Source organism: Ahaetulla prasina, chromosome 1, assembly GCF_028640845.1.
Source record: "Ahaetulla prasina isolate Xishuangbanna chromosome 1, ASM2864084v1, whole genome shotgun sequence".
NCBI classification, from domain to species: domain Eukaryota; kingdom Metazoa; phylum Chordata; class Lepidosauria; order Squamata; family Colubridae; genus Ahaetulla; species Ahaetulla prasina.
The window spans coordinates 30,345,338-30,351,418 of NC_080539.1; positions in this window are offsets into that span (position 1 = coordinate 30,345,338).

Consider the following 6,081-nt stretch of genomic DNA (forward strand, 5'->3'; position numbering starts at 1 on the left):
GAGGAAGCTTGCGCCTGCGGCCTTCTGAGCTTCATCTCTTCCGAGCGCCTTGTTTTTTTAGTCCTCTCTTGAAATTAGTCGTCATTTTCCTGCTTGGAAAATGTTACATCTTTCTTCTGTCAAATAAACACCGCAGTGTTGAGCCGGCTTTATCTCTGTAGCCATATATGACTAATTCCCTGCAAGTAACAAAGCTATTCAGAGTCCAGAGAGATGGGTGATACAATCCAGAAGCCGGGTGGGGGGGCCTTTGATGTGGGTGATTTTGTGCCCTCAATAAATGTGAATAATAAACTTAAGTAATCCCTTCGTTCAAATGTCGATTGAAATCTTACCTTGCCCCCCTCTCATTATATTATAATTAGGAAGTTGCAGAAGGCACTTGGGTTCACTACTGAACTGAAATCTTGTCATTTCCAGGTATGATTAAGAAGCCAGCTGACATCCTGGAGAACAGGTATGAGGGGCTTGTGTTTATGCGCACATGCTGGGCTAAGCTGGGATAGAGTTGAACCAGCCTTTTAGACAAATGGCGTTCAACATGGCAGTTCTTTTGCATGCAACAAATGCAAGTTTGCATTTGTATCGAAACATTTGCATTATGCTTATTTTAATTTAAAAAATGATTTGTCAAGAAAGAATTGGACTGGAAGGGTTATGGAACAACTAAGGGAATATTCTAAATTAGTATCAGAAGGCCACAGTCTAATGGTTTATGTATGACCTTATTCATAGAAATAAAGAGCTGGAAAAGACCATTTTGACCCCCAAGTTATTCCTGGCAGACAGTGATCCAGCCTTCACTTGAAGACATGAACTGAAGATGAGATTACTATCTCTGGTTCTATTGTTGATTTAATGTAACCATTTTCTAGCATTCAGTTAGTATCTGTTTTGCATTTACAACAAAAACCTAGAAACTGGCCAGCCCACATGGTTTCTGTCCATGTGTTTTCTTGATAAAGATACAGCACTATTCATATCCTTTTTGAGGTGTAGTAACCATAACTGCACACAATATTCCAGATGAAGTTGCACAATTAATATTTATAAGGATACCATGAAATTGGCATCTCTACTTTTTCTATTTTCAATACTGTCATGTCAACATGCTGTCCACTTTTTTTTACATTAAATTCCTTTGGAGATTTTTTTTTATGTCCAGGAGTAATTTAGTGTCATCAGCAAACCTGATCTTTTTGAACACTGATGTTGGAGAAGACTCCCAAAATTACCAGGGGCAGCCAAAGAAACATACAAATGGATCATTGAACAAATCAACCCACAATTCTAATTCAAGGCACAAATGACCAGGCAAATAATGGATACATTTTGTGAAGACCTAGCTGTCTGGAGAAGATTCAGATGCTGAGAAAGATGAAATAATTTTAATAGAAATACCAGGAGTCAGATGGATGGATCAATTGCAGCGGCTGTGGGTACACTAATGGAATATCTGAAGGATCAGGTTAGGGACAGAACATCAGGCGCAGCAACACAAGGAAACAACAATCAATGACTTAATAGCCAGCCATCAACACCCTAATTAACAACTAAAAGCTACACATAACCAGAAAGTATATAGAAAAAGTGTAGAACAGCCCAGTGCAGATATGAGAGAGAGAGAGAGAGAGAGAGAGAGAGAGAGAGAGGTTCCCTGAAGATGAGCTCCAGGATGAGCCCAAAAGCATGGAAGCTCTGGTCCCAGTGACTGACTCATACTGAATCCTGCAACATTATCCTGGGACATGTATATTTGCCTTCATAAGTATTGTTTGATCCAACATAATTATACTTTTACTTTTAAAATATTTTTGAAAGCATCTTCTTGTGCTGAAGCATTAGTTTCATTATAGTGTATTAACATACACTATATACTTGATTACATGTTTGATTACAGGGCTGAAAAATCCATTTTGTGATACCTATTTATAGATGCACCATTTATATTTTACATTGAAAACTCTGTGGTAGAAAGTTGGGACATATATCATATATATAAATATCGGGAGAGGGCTATGGAGCAAGGAAAGTGATAAATGTAGAGAAGAGGTCAGGCAGGAAGAGAGGTTTATCACTGTGGCCTTATATATATTTATTATGGCCATTTAATACTCTATAACTGAAATCCCAGTTGACAAAATGAAAAATGAAAAAGAGCCAGTAAAAGCAGTTTTGAGAGGGAGGAAAAATTAGACTAATCAAGACGAAGTTATAAAGAGGATAAGAAAGAGCCATTAACTATGGCAGGAAGATAAGATTGTTGATCTATTGCAAGAACTTAAATGGTTTAGAGCAAAAAAAAAAGTCTCAATGGAATGGTTGTAAGCTATAATCACAAGCAGCAGGATGATAAAGCAACATAGGAGGTAAGCAATATATAGAACCCCCTGCAGACAATTTGACCAATCAGTGAGGCACAGGCAACAGCTAGCAAAAATACAGAAAGTCTCACAGGAGCTGTTTGTTTCTCTTTTGCTGAACTTAATTTAATGGGGCAACTGGAAATAGAAATTTGTAGGCTGGGTTGGAGGGAAAGGAAAACAGATACCTACATCTACCTAGACTGGAAAGCCAGCTTTTGTGAATGTATACAGTGAAATCTCAGGTTTGGTTTAATTTCAAAATCAGATGCATCTGAATAACAAACTTTACTTAAAATCCACATACACATCTTAAAAAGTACATCTGGACTATTTTGTACAAATACCGGCAATCATTTTATTAAGAGAAATTATTTCCCTTTAAATTGGTGAACTGGACAATCAAATGTGCAATTGACGGTAGATTTCCTTTCAATATCTCCAAATGTTTGTCAACCAACAGATAAAGCTGTCAACAATAAACCAGTTCTAGGTACCTTGCCAAAATTATTACTAAGCCTCCTGCTGTAAACTTTAGATAGCTCCTGGATCTATACAGATTAATAGTGACTGAATTAAGTGCATTGAGTTGGATTTTTACTTCTAGTGACAGTATCAACAAATGTTGTCATTTTCCCCGTCTCTAGTAATAATTCAGCACTCTTCCAAGGGCATTCTGAGAATTCATTTGATCCTTTCCATCCACATTATGTCATTATAGATTTTCTACAATTTCATTCATTTTACCAAGCAAAATAATTATTATTGTCTATTATTCATTCATATAACATGCTCCAAATACAGAAGTTTCAGCTTGCTAATCAATTCCAAAGGAGCAATCAACCTTTATTTGGTAACAACATGACCTTGTCTAAGTTTACAAACTGTCATTCAATTAGAATTACTTAAGACATGCTAAAATATGGATGCATGAGTATTGTTTATGGATATGTTGTGCAACTTGTTTATGTATGAAAGTATCTGTGCCTGACTATTTGAAGAATGCTGTTCTGTTTCTCTTGTGCAGACAGAAAGGTAGCAAGAGAGAACACAAAAATAATAAGGGGAATAGTTCATTAAATGTTTCTTAGAAAGTATTTGGCAGAATACTGATGGAAAGGGAATGAGTGGTAACAAAGGGCAATACAGTATTTGAGAAAAGTAGGATTAGGGTTCATACACCTGGGATTTTGTGTATAGTGCTGGGAAGAAGCCTCTCTGAATTTCTAAAAAGCACTAGATGCATGTAGTAAACTGAGAACTTCAGCAAACTGAAATTCATACCCAAAGAAGATGTGAAATTTACAAATCTATAGCAGAGTGCTTTCTATTGTTTCTATTCTATATTGAATTCTATTATTATTTCTATATTACCCTAATTGCTATAACAATTCTTATACTAATATAATATTCAATTACTGTTACAATATTTCCTCTACACTATATACTCTGCAGTATAACTATTCTACCATTACAACATTTCCTCATCATGATTACTGTGTGTGTGTGTGCGCGTGTGTGTACTATTACTATATATATGTTTTCTTCTTAGACATCTTATTCTGCCTTTTTCCTTAATTATTCTCTCTCTGGGATTTCTTCTGCTTTTTTTTCCTCTGTCAATGGCCAGCATATAGATTACTTGAACCTTTCCATGTTGCCTTTATACTTCTTTTTCCTCTGGATCATCCATTATCTTTGAAGGAAAACTACCTTCTTTTTAATTGGCTGCATTTTTCTGTTTGCTGGTATCTGCCGACATTCCAAAATGTGCACTTGCTTCAAGGCTGCATCTTTTTTGTCAACTCTGACATGCTATTGCTGGGGGAAAGGTTCAAATGAGAAGGGGTGGAAGGCAGCACAGTTACCTGCAATTTTTCCAAGCAGCCTGCTGTTCCACCTAGAGATTACCCTTAAATATATTCAGCTGAAATGTACCTAATTCTTGCTTTTTGATTTTGCCCAGCTGCATGGGACTTGACACATGGCTTTTGGAGTTCTTTCTACAATGACACCTTTACCAGCAGGAGAGTCTTTCTTTTCTTCTGTGCATCAAAGTAAAGTGTGTATTGATGTGCCTGTTCTCTCTTCATGTTGCGTCTGTGTATATTTGTACGCATGTGTGCACTGGGAAACACTGAGTAGGGACATGTGCAATGAAAATTGGGGGTTTTTTCCTTTCACAACCTCAGCACATTTTCAATCTCAGCTTTTCCCTTCTACATCTCATTCAATCCCTTTTAGTTTTTGAGTAATTGTGCTGATGTACAGACAATTTGTCCTGACCTCCTTTACCTAATTACTTTCCAACTTTCCACATAGTTGGAAAAAATAAAAATCAAGGGGAAAGTGCAGATCAATGGTTCTTTTTTTTTTCTTAACATAAATATTGGCAAAACAAGAATAAAAAGTATTTCTGAAATACCTTTTTTATTAGCAGAATGGCAGTAGAGAGTTTTAGGAAATGCTAGTATTTTCTTTCTGATGGTGGCAAATCTTTTACTCACCGGGTGCCAAACAGTTACGTGCTTTGCGCGTGTGCTATCTGCACTAATGCTAATCCTCCCCATGTGCTATGTGCGCAATCATACCATCTGTGCATGCATGTGGCACACATCCTGTGTGCTGCATTTGCAATCTGCACATGTACACGGTTTTCATATGTGCAATGCACACATGCAAATGCTGTCTACACATGCATGTGTTGCGTGCAAGTACTCTCATGCGCATGCGCAAATGCCCGCACATGCGCAGGAGAGCTCCAAAGACCAGCTGGGTCCCCTGAATTGCATGCATGCACACTGGAGGCCTGAACACAAGCTGGGCTGCGTGCGCATGCGCAGCTGCAGGTGAGTTGGAAAACAGCTTGCGTGCCCGGAAAGATGGCTCTGCATGTCACCTTAGGCCCATGTGCCATAGGTTTGCCATCACGGTGATAGACAAAGTACAGTGCTACCTCGGTACTCATTAATTGGCTCCAGGAGGCATGAAAAGTACCAAAAACAGCAAGTACCAAACCAAATTTTCCCATAAGGAATAATGTAAATAAATGTAATACATTCCCAAACCAAAGACAATGCACCTTTTAATGCAATATGTAAAAAGATAGGGTTGTGTATCATTACTTTACATGAGAAATAAAGATTAATAGTTAGATTAAATAAAATAAAAACATCACTTTACCTGTACTGATGAGGAAAAAAGTGTAAAAATACGCAAAATGATTACAGAAGCTAAGACAAGACCACAAGGGGATGTACACAGGGCAAGAGATACCATGTGGCTAACGGGTGACCCTTTGTTTCGGCTGGAAAGGGTAGCGAGTCACAAGGCAACAAGTTCTAGCTTGCACATCAAGAACCAAACGATGAATATTCAGACAGTTTCTTGTCAAAATGCATTAGTACCAAATTTGACAAGTTTCAAAGCAGTCAAATGCCAAGTATCACTGTACTATGCTATTGTGAAAAGCTCTCTGACTTCACTACTTTTCTTTTTGGAAGAATTTGAAAATAATTTGAGGGGCTTTTGGGGAGTTTTGCAAGATGCCCAAAAGAGTGGCTATGGTGCCTGTAGACACTTGCTGCCTACACTTGAGTTGTCTTACATTATTTAGAAGGAAGGATTCTGACCCCAAAAACTTATAATTTAAAATTGAACCCAGAGAAAAATGAGGGAAATCAGGCAAGGACAGATAAGAAAATAATATGCTATTTCT